Genomic DNA, 10,506 nt, shown 5'->3' with positions numbered 1-10,506 from the left:
GCCGGAGGAGCCGCCCGGCGGGGCCTACGGCAGAGCCGGGCGGTAAGGGCCGTACAGGGGCCCAGCCAGCCGCGGCTCGGGCGGGCCTTCTGCTGAGGCTCGGCTCGTGTGGGCTCTTGGGAGAGCTGAAGTCATCTAAAAGTCGCTGAGATGGTGACCCCCACCCCTGGGGTGCGCCCTGTGGACCTCTTTTCCTGGTGAAGTTCCTTATCAAAAGAGAAGTGCTGAGGGTGTCTGTGACCCGATCCAGCTTGTGTTTGTGCAGGGTTCAGCTCCTGCAGCGCCCTGACCCTGTGCCACGGGTTCATGTGTATCTTGCTTGTGATACATGCTGGGGTGTTGCAACACCCTGTTGCAGTTCACCCCATCGGTTAAGTGATGGAGAGCCTGTTTCATTCAGTGGCACTTTAGCCCACAGTTTGTCATTGCTAAAGCCAAGGGGTGTCCCAAAATAAGTTAATAAACAGGAGTCCCAGGGTAGGGCATGAGGCAGAGGTCTCTGGCTCTCAGCTCATGGAGCTGCTCCCTCACTGCTGGCTGGGTAATTGTGAGCTGTGAACCACGGGCCAAGGAAGGGCTGAGCTCTTTGGCTGGAGCAGTGTGTCCCCGTGACAGTGATGGTGGCCTGGGCTGGTCCCAGGAGCCTTGTGACCCTGTGTGCTGATGAAGTGAGACAGTTAGAGAAACCTTGGTATGAGTTTACAGAGGAAGAAGTAGTTCCTTTTCACATACACACACGAAGATTATGGTATCTGTGCTTCACAGGCTGGCAAGTGAGGCACAGGGGATAACAGGGAAGTTCACACAGGGCATGTGTGGCAAAGGTGAGAAGTAAAATTAAGTCCCCATTTTTTCCAATCTTAACAGGACCGTCTGGTAAAATTCTAGAGTTTCCTGTTTTTTCACTTTTACTTCTTGTTTCATTAGTACAGGCAACATGCACATCTCTATAACTTGTTTTTTAGTGGCCAAAGCATTCACAAAAGAGAGTTTCATAATGCAGAGAGACACGTGAGTGTAGAAAAGGTATCCTGTAGCTACGTGGTCATTGTCGATGTCATAGATAATTAAGTGTCATAAACTGATACATCATTTTGCACTAAAATGGAATAGGATCCAGGTAATGGATGGGAGGGTGTATTTTAATGTTTGCACAGATGGGGGCAGAGTTAAACTTGTGTGTGCTGCTTTTGAATTTCTTCAATAATCTGTCAACAGATTGAATTGCATGTTGCATTCCTTAGATTTTCTAATAGTAATAAGGTGGAAATCTCTCTTCCTCTGTTTCTTTTCCTAAAAAGGATAAGAACAAAAAACCATGAAGGTGGGTTACATTTGTAATAAATAAAGAGGCATGAAAATTTTCTGGTAAAGACTCAAAAGATACAATCTGACTTTTGAAGAGGAAATTAGCAATTATTACTTACATACATACTTGCTGAATTGTCTGATCCTTAAATTAAAGTCAGATAAAAGAATTTCCTTTTCCCTGCTGTGTTTTGCACTGAAACATATGAGACCATTTTTCCTGCCTCAACTTACCAGTCTGTCTCAAAGATGTTGCAAAACTTGTAGTTTTAAGCATTGTTATATGTGGCAGGGGAAATCAAGTCTATTTTCTCTATACTGTTAACTGGGCACTTACAACATGTTGTATATCCTAGGGGAACAGAAAGACTTGTCTAAAATTTAGAATGGTTGGATTTACTATGACCGGAAGCACTCTAGTGTGCTCAGCACCTTCAGCTTGTTTGTGACTGCAGCAATCAGTGGGGATTGTGAGCTGTCTACAGCTCATAGGAAGCAGTATGCACTGTACAGAGTTGGGTTGTTAACTACACATTTGCAGCCAGAGGCTACTTCCACTGGGAGATGTGGTATTGATTCAACAGCATTGGAGCAAGCTTTTTATTAAAATGTCTGCCAACAGTGTCAGCTCTCTGTTTAGCCAGTCTAATGTCAAACTCTGTCTAATCTATTTTGTATATTGGCCCTGATGTCCTCAGAATGGCTGGACATCACGATTTCAATGCTGTGTGTTTTCCATTGCTTCATCATAGACATCCCCTCTGTTCCTCCCCCTGCAGCTCACAGTGGCCATGGTGGTGGCTTGGGCACAACTGGGGGAGACAAAACTCCTCAGGAGAAAATAGGGGAAAGCCTAGAGAACATCAGCTTGAAATTACCATAAAGAGGAACCTTTTAACTTAGCAGAGCTGCAGGAAACTACAGTTTTGAGAGCTACATCAAATGGGGTAGTTTGCTGATAAAGAGAAGGGTAACTTGCCAATAAGTGGGTACCTGAGGGTAAGACAGGAAGAGATAGTTAATAAAACTCTCAGGCACTGGGTAGCAGACCCCTGGAGGCAGTAGGGCAAAACAAGGCATGTTCACATTATTCCCAAAGTATAATATGGTTACATTTTCTTCTGACTCTTATCAACATGCAAATCTTGAGCTGTTTCATTACATTGATGCAAAAGCCTTTTTTGGACACATATCAATTGAAGTATGTTGTATATTGATTTAGCTTAAATCTATTCTTTACCACTTCAGTTGAAACAGTAGAAAGCACTCTTCAGCTGTGGGAGTACACCTCCCACAGACAGCATTAATTTAACAGCACCAGTTTTTGAACTGTTTTAATTACACTGCAACTTCCTTGCACAGGTCAGGACTGGTTGCTGCAGAAGCAGAATCATGTCAGTGTCTTTTGTGTCTTTTCTCAAACTTGTAAAAAGAAACCTTCTGATTCGACCGAAGAGGTGGATTCATGTTGGACTGGCAATTACTTTGCTTGATTTTCTCTAAGTCAAGGCCTGTGACAAGAGCAGGAACCAAAGCATCAGCAAAGACCATACCTTCTGTTATTTCCATGGAAGAACGGGCTTTGTAATGAGGGGATAAGCAACTAAGTTGAATTGGAAGGACACCATGAACAGCTTTCAAACCCAACTCATCCACAAATGGAAAATTTGCCCATCCCTGTCCTTACCTACATTCCCGTCCAGTTCTGTTGGTAGGCATGGTTATCACAGGAATGAGATTTTCCTCTCTTGTATATGCAGACTGTAGGTTTTCCAAAGCTCATCACTTTTGAGAACAGCCTGCTATTTTTCTTGCCAAGTAAAGGCTCTTGTTCTTGTGGAAAAATATTTTTATTCTCCATTTCAAGTTTCAGCAATCAGCCATGTCTAGTTTTGACAAGAAAAAGGGTGCTTTAAGATGCCTTTAATGCCTTAAGAATGGTGGAAAGGATATGTTTTCCATTTGTGAAACACAAAAGTGTTGAAAATATTTTCTTTATGTTTGAAAACCAAAACAAAATTAAGCACACAGTAAAACCAATGAGTTCATCTTGATGATGAACAACATGAAAAATACCATTGTGGAATCTGTACAATTAGAGCTGAATAGAAATTGCTTTATAACCTGAACTCGTACACAACAGGGGAGCCAGATTGTTTTAGCTGACTGAGGTACTCAGGTTTTGTGAATACAAGAGCAGAACCTCATGTGGTCTTTCTCCTGTCACATGGCAGGACCCATGGGCAATATGAACGTTTAGTGGGGATGTGGAAGGTCAGTGATTCCCACAAAAGTTTGGCTTATTGTCCTTCATTAATCCATGGATCTGCAGTTATTTCGCTGTATGCTCCAGGTTTGCTGTAGGGTTGGTCAGATGGGCTTCCACACTCTCAGCATCTGTCATTTCCAGAAGTAATTTAGGGCATTCAGGGAGGAGGCCATGAGCCAGGAATTATTCTGGCAGGATGCTTCCAACTATTATCTTGTCTGGGGACACCTGCGTGTCCTGTAACCAGAACATGTCTGTAACCCAAGGGGCTGAGAAAAGATGGTGGTCAGGTGTGGGTTGTTGCAGAAGCCAGGAAAATTAATTTGGACTTTGTATGCTCCCAGCTGCCCCCATAAACTAGGTGTAACTGAGAAGACCAGATAAAGTGGCTTCTTCATGTCTAAAGTTTGTGAGCACCTATAATCTTTAGAAGGGCAAGAGACCTTGGTCAGATAGTATGGGCCTCATTTGATGGTATATTTCTCTAGGTATTATAAGCCCCCCACTTCTCCCAATAGATAGTTGGTTACCAGGTATGTGCTACTTCTGCAAATGCCTCTTATGAAGGGCAAGACCATAGTTCCCAGACTTTTTTCTCACAGATCCATTTATTTGATCTTGGCTCAGTCAATTTATTTGGTATATCGCAGATGCAGACTTTGACGGGGAAGAAAAACGACGGCAGTACTGAATGTTTAAATGAGTACTTGACCTATCCAAAATGCTAAATATTGGATAGTGTCTCCTATCTCTGGGAAGCAGAAAAGTGTCTTTTTTTTTTAATATAAAAAGGAGATACTGAATTACAGGCAAAATATTTTTTCCAGGCTCTTCTGTGGACAGCTAGATCTGATGGCAATAGAGAGGAATAGACTAATTCTGAATCAAAAAACAGTAGAAGTCAGGCACAAAATTATTTAAATGAATAGATTTCCATGTAAGTAAAACAGGTGTGAGGTGAAAATTAGAATTGAAAAATTCTGGGAAGTTGGATATCTTGACTCTCCATCTATGCATGATTTATTAGTCCTGTCCGCCTTTCCACTCATGCTTCTTTTTTGTTCAAGAAATGAGGGGAAGCATGAATTAACTTGTGATACACAGCTATTCATTTAACAACTTCAAAAGTTTCCCAGGAAAACATCCTGTAAAAGAGGCTTGATTTTGTTGCTTTTTAAAGTCAGGAGCAACCCCAGTGAATTCTGAAAAGTTACAGTAAAGTAGAACAGTGTGACTCAGTCCTCTTTATATTACCTAATCATGACACATAGGACAGATTTTTTTATATAGGAAACTCATTTTTGCGCACCATTCAAAACCAAACTAAACATATCAGGCCTGTTTTGTGAACTGGTATGTTGGAGAACGGCTTGCAGAGAGCAAGGCCATAGCTCCCTGCAGGAGCTGGTTGGCCATAGCTCCCTGCAGAAGTCAGTCCCAGCCACCTGAGGTAAACAAAGGAAAGAACCCAGGGTACAGTTATGTAAACAAGGATGAAGACCCAGGGCTCAGTTGTGCTAGCGAGGATTGTTGTGAGAACACAGAGATAAGTTGGGGCGCACTACGACCTTGGGGGGTGAAGGGAAGCAGCCCTGGGAGAGAAGCAGGTTTACAGCTAGGAAGATGTTTATGCATACCAGAGATGCCACAAGGGGCTGGTATATTATAATGTGACTTTTTAGATGTACCCAATGGCTGAGATATTATAATGTAGTTTTCTTAAATGTATCCAATAGAGTTGCAAGTAGTGTATTGTAGACTGCTTATATAAGGTGTGATTTCTTTCAATAAAGTTGAAGCTTGCTCTATCATTCACATTGAATCGGCTGCTTGCTTCCTCCGCCCACCGCACTGGTATGCTGCAGGAGAGCCACATACCATGGAAAGAAACATAAGAAGCACAAGACAAATCTTTGTGATTTGTAGAGTGTTTGTGAGAAAACAAACCTAATAAATACAGACCAAGATAGCTCTGCACACACACATCAGTGAGTTCTTAGTTAACCCCATGGCTCATTGTAACATGGAAGTAAAAAACATTAGAGCAGCTTTTCTGAGGTTAACCATTAATTTTTCATAGACATTAGTACTAGTGAACTTGAATATGTCTTGTGTATGTTTGTTGTTCTCCCCATTCTCTGCAATGACACTGGAGTTCCCATTTTACCCTTTTGGTTGCATTTTCCCAGATTCTTATGTGCTGTTACCATGCTCTAGTATCAGCACTATCCAGTTTGTTTTCTAACTAACTTATCACGCCTTGACTAGACACCACCTTGCTGCTTCTTTTTTTACAGAGGCCCTTTAAAATTATCTCTTCCCAGACAGTTTTCTTAGTGACGTCTGATGTCTGCAGCACTTTGTTTATCACAGGGAAAAAAAGGCAGATTCATCACATTATTTTCTTTGCTTTTGATAATGTTGCAGTAAGTTAATTTGTACAGTACTATGACTAGAAAACAGTGAAATGCACAAACCAAAACCTGCAATGTAAACCACTCCAAAACCACAAAATTTAAAAGTCAACCTTATAGATTTTCAAGTGGTGTTTCCTGCTCTAGAAATGGGAAAACTTTTGTTTGTGAGAAAATTTTGTTTCCCTAGCTGTTGGCACACTGTACAACTTATTTTATAGCTGTTTTGGGGTGGTTAGAACTGTATCCATGAGGTCTCCTTCAGTACACTGTGTTCCATACACTCTCCTGTAGCAGCTAGGCACCTGTTGTGGTAAGGTATTTATTTGATGATGTCCATGTAATGGTTTTGAGGGCATAGAGAATGTAAGGTTTTTTCCCAGGTGTATGTTTTCAGCTTGGGATGTGCAGAAGTAAAATACTTTTTTGAGCTAAGATTTCAGAGGAACAGAAAGAACTCACATGTTTTACTTCAGAATAACATAACCAGTATCTAGCCATAGGGATTACATAAGAAATTCAGTTCCCACTTCAGGTTTGGAATATGATGCCTTACATAGCAGCTTCCCTCCATCTGTTTTGCATATAGTGAAGGTTTTTATGTATTTTCTTCCTCCTTCTCAGTCATTTATTCAGTACTTAATAATTCACAAAAATTTCTGCATTTACTTAAAGATTAAAGCTATGATTCTGGTGACAAATGCAGGGTTAGTTTAAGTGCTTACACACTCTCTTTTCTTTTTTTTTTTTTGACAGATTTTCCTCCCAAGCAATGGAGTTAAGAGTTAAAAAAACAAAAAAACAAAAAACAAAACAAAAACAAAAAAAAAACCAAAACCCAAACCCCCACTTTATTTACCCTTCACAGGGACTTATGCTTCTGGTTTTGACATAAAGAGAATCTATGGGTGAAGTTATATATTGCCTCTATACCCAAACAGGATGAAAGCCGCACTGTATTTACGTATGAAAGCAGCATTCTATTAGGCACTAGTAAAACAAAAGGTGAAAAAGGCCCTTTGGTGAGAGCTTAAATTGTAATTGGGTGACTAACTGGTGTGCAAGGTAGCCTCACTGCTCAGTCAGGTGCACCCCCAAGTTTTAGGTAATAACAGGCTTGGTTTAAGATGTGGTGGTGTGATAACCACTTGCCTGATTAATGCAAGACATGGTGAGTGGCTCTAAGAAAAGAGACAAAAGTATGACTGATGTGTCCTTGCCTGCTACATGTTCTCTGAGCTCTGATGGAGAAGGCTTTATTTGCCTTCTATTATAGACAGGAGTCTAGTGTATAGAGATGTATGGAGGAATTCAGGCCAACAGGACTGTGCAGCATGTCATGTGAACTATGCTGTGGTCTCAGGACAAGAAATGGAGCTTCCAGTCCATAAATACGCTTAAGTTTGATTGAGATTCAGCTAAACATGTGGCTTTAAAGACTAGACTTGGGTGAAAACATATTGATATCTTGTGGACTTGCAGTCTTCCTGGGATGGAAAAATGAAGTTGATTGAAAGAAGCAGTGAATAAAGTGGTCTTTAAAACTAGAAAAACTGAATAAGCAGAGGTGTAAAAACAATATATAAAGAGACTGAAGGCATGATGGATAAGATGGCAGCGGTGTTATAAGGAAGGGTATCCCTCCTGGGTAACAATGTCCTGCTAACAGGAAGATTAATAACCGTGTGGGCTTCCCAGGCCCCTGTCCACATTGCAGCTGATTTCTTGAGAGAAATAAAGCTTGTGTTTTGTTTACAAGAGAGCACATAACCACTGTATTGAGGGATAATGGACAGGGAGATGGATGTAGCCAGTGATTTTACAATGTAACAGTTTTGAGTCCTCTTGGGGAAACAAGGATGTGTTTATGTCTCTGCATACTGTGTTGTACTTCCAGACATTTCTCAAATACAAATTTGGCCTCAAATGAAAGTGGACCATCAGAGTAGTTGCAGAGGAATGTGAGACAATAGCATGGGTAGCAGACAGAGAAAATACGGGATCTAGGACTTTTGTAGATGAAAAACTGTCAAGTGTCGAAAATAGCCTAAATGGGCCTGCATCCAAGAAAAAGGTGAGGATTCCCTGGACATGCATCTGGGTGGCAAAGAGAATGGGCATGCTGCTGGCAGCAAATATGGAAGGAAGTAGGGAGAGTCCAGGAGGGAAGGCACAAATTCATGCAGTAGAAAAACACCCAGGAGGAAGTTTTAGAGAGGAGGTTTCAGAGTTATTAAAGAGTGTGAGGATTTGATTACAGAAGTTTCTTTTGAAGATGGAATTATTAATGAAGACAGATCATTTATCAAATAGTTCTAAACAAAGAGCTCAGGGTCTTCTGTTAATTACAATGGGTATGTCTGCAGTGCTCTGTGGCAAATACTTGATCTAGCTTTGAACAAAATAACTATTCTTTAAAGAAGTACCAAGGGCAGTATCAGTAAGGAACAGTCCTGTTTGCCACAGTTTTCATCAACCATGAATCGTTCTTGTTTTGTTCCAGTTCTGTTTCCATCTGTTCCTGCCTTGCTCACCTTCAGGCCTTTTTTCAGGGTGGTGCAGTTGCACTGGTGTCCAAGTGGAAGTTTATGTGTTGTGGAAAGAAGTTTCCTGAACTGCTTCCGCCATAAACATTCCAGCTAAACTCTACAGCCTGGAAGGGCTCCAGAGCAGAGACCCTGAAAAACACAGTCCAGCTGGTCTGAGAGATTATAGTTGCCAAATGAGTGTAGCTGTCTGCAAGAAGTCATGTATGGGGATACGGCTTTTACTCGTCCTTGTGTAGTTCAAAATGTGAACCAAAGTCATTAGGCTGTTTTTGCCATGCTGATGAAATGGTCTCATTCAAAGACTAATGGAGAGACAAAATATGTATTTAATGGCCATGGAGGTCCTGGCATGTGGCACAGGTTGTTGGCTACTTCCTTGTAGTTATGACTATATGCCCTGTAGGCATATAATGTTTCTTTCTGTTAATTGTATTCTTAATGATTGAAGTACAGCCAATATATAGTACTGATGCTCAAGAATATTTTTTTTCTATCTCTAGGACCTTTGGTTCTTTTCCTTGCAAAGTCAATCAACCAGTTTGCCTGTGATGCACCCATATTCAGAGCTGTACCACTAGTATGTTTGTACAAGAGGAGACAGGTTTGATCTGACTGGAGGTAGGATGACTGCTGGTATGTGATCATGCAGTGTGATGTGGGAGCGTTTTTGTTCACCAGTTCGAGCTAATGGGTGGCAAATCAAACTCTTGTATAGTGAACTTGAGTACTACTTTGATTACATAGGCTGGTCTGGCTTTATACTGTAGGTTCTGGTTTAGGCAAAGTTGATAGAGATGAAAGGTAATTGTTAACATTAAAGCTAGTGGGTGAGGTGAATAGGATTATATGTGTAACTCTAAGTGCAATTCACATCCAGTGGAAGTATTTTGCAGAAGCAGCAGATTCAATATAGTTCTCTACTGAGGTCAGGCATAGCTCTTTTTATCAGGAAAAGATTGAAAATATTCTCCCTGAGATGCAGAATGCTTTCCAGAGCTTCCCAAATAAATTAAGAACAAAGTCAGTAACCACCAAAGAGACACAGGATGCTGCTCACTTAGAGCCTAGCCATTCTTACCACTTAACAGACTTAGTGCTGTGCTGAGAGCCTAGTAAAGCAGTGTTTCAGCTGGCTGGTCCTTCTTTCCCACTGACAGGTTAGGATCTAATCCATATAACTGCAAATCAAAACATCCTTTTTCCTCACAGCACCTCTGCCCCAAATTCTGTTAAATTTCCATGTGCTGCAGTTTTCGATCAGAATCTGCGTTCCCCATCTTTCATTTTCATGCATTATCATTTTAACCTATTAAAAATGGAAGACCACCTCCATCTCTCTCTTGTAGAGAGGGTGATAGAGCACATTCAGTATACATTCAGTTTGTGGCCCTTTAAACTTTACATTGTGGTTGTTCCAGGGTAAGCACTTGGAGAAGAAAATGTGAAACTGATAATGTACAAAAGATGTGCTCTTCTTCTTTTTAAAAATAAAAGCATACCTACGGCAATAGAAGCAGTAAAGGACACCACCTTCCCACACCATTTCTAGCCAGAGCTGCTCCGTCCACTTGGTTTTGATCACTTCAAACTGGAATTACAGCCTGTGAGTATGAGGGTAGCTAGCATGATCGTTAGGAAGACTAACGTCTATTTTTTTTCTCCTGCTGATTTCATTATGAGTAATGAGATTTTGGACGCTACCTTCTCACCAAAACCAAAAAGTCCTCAAGACAGAAGTGAACCCTGCCTGGGGAACCTCCGCCTGCCTGACCCTGTGCCCTGTTTCCTCCCGTCAGGGAACGAGCGAGGTGGGCTGGACGGCAGCCCAAGGCATCGGTGCTGCGCAGGGCGGGGGCTCTGGGCAGGGGGGGACCGGCGGCTGCGAGCAGCCCGGATCCTTCCTTCGCCTCTTCCGTGAGGCGGCGAGCGAGTGAGCGGGCGCCCTCCCTCCCTGCCGGCCGCTGCC

This window comes from Athene cunicularia, assembly GCF_003259725.1.
Source record: "Athene cunicularia isolate RWA chromosome 1 unlocalized genomic scaffold, athCun1 chr1_part2, whole genome shotgun sequence".
Classification (NCBI taxonomy): Eukaryota; Metazoa; Chordata; class Aves; order Strigiformes; family Strigidae; genus Athene; species Athene cunicularia.
Note: the sequence above shows the minus strand (reverse complement) of the source record.